Here is a 998-nt window from a genome sequence, read left to right on the forward strand (position 1 = left end):
GCCCCCTCTGGCGGAGGCGTCAGGCCTGGGCAAGGGGCCGATCAGGCGATCAGAGGGTGATGGGGGTATACGCCTCTGGCTGAAGCATCAGGCCTGGGCAAGAGGCAGAGCCAGCAATCAGAGGGGTCTGGGGGTCCCCTGCCCACGCCTGACCCCTGGGCCAGAGACATCAGGCCTGGGCTGGGGGCAGAACCAGTGATGGGGGGAAATGAGGGTCCCCTGCCCAGGCATGACGCCTCTGGCAGAGGCATTAGGCCTGGGCAAGGGGCCGATCCTGCGATTGGAGGGTGATGGGGGTCAACGCCTGAGGGCTCCCAGTATGTGAGAGGGGGCAGGCTGGGCTGAGGGACACTCTCCTCCCCCCTACACCCAGTGCACGAATTTCGTGCACCGGGCCCCTAGTTTTATTATATAATAAGTTTTAAAACAAATCATCGTTTTAAATGTAGTAGTTAAAAATAATAAGAAAAAGTAAACATGATTTTATTTTACTATAGATATTACAACTAGGAATTTGTAATGTTTCTATTTACAGAATATCTTTTTTTCCCACCTATAGTTTTTTTTTTTATAAAAGCATACATAAAGATAAATGTCATATTTAACTATTTAATTAAGAAGTAGTATATAATTATTTTTAGTTTTTTTGTGATATAAGTAAGGTGCAATTTAAAAATAAAATCATAAGATTTTAAAGCATACAACATGATGGTTTAATGTAAGTATGCATCATGAAAGCATTCCTCTCATTGAGTTAATTAACACATCCATCACCTCACATGTTAACCTTTTTTTTTCTTTTTTCTTTTTTGGTGTGTATATTTAAGTTCTAGTTATGAAAATTTTCAATTATATAATAAAACTACAGGCCCGGTGCACAAAAATTTGTGCACTTGGGGGGATGGGGTCCCTCAGCACTGCCTGTGCCCTCTCGCAGTCTGGGACCCCTCGGGAGATAATGACCTGCTGGCTTAGGCCTGCTCCCGGGTGGCAGAGGG

Source organism: Myotis davidii, unplaced genomic scaffold (genome assembly GCF_000327345.1).
Source record: "Myotis davidii unplaced genomic scaffold, ASM32734v1 scaffold3347, whole genome shotgun sequence".
NCBI classification, from domain to species: domain Eukaryota; kingdom Metazoa; phylum Chordata; class Mammalia; order Chiroptera; family Vespertilionidae; genus Myotis; species Myotis davidii.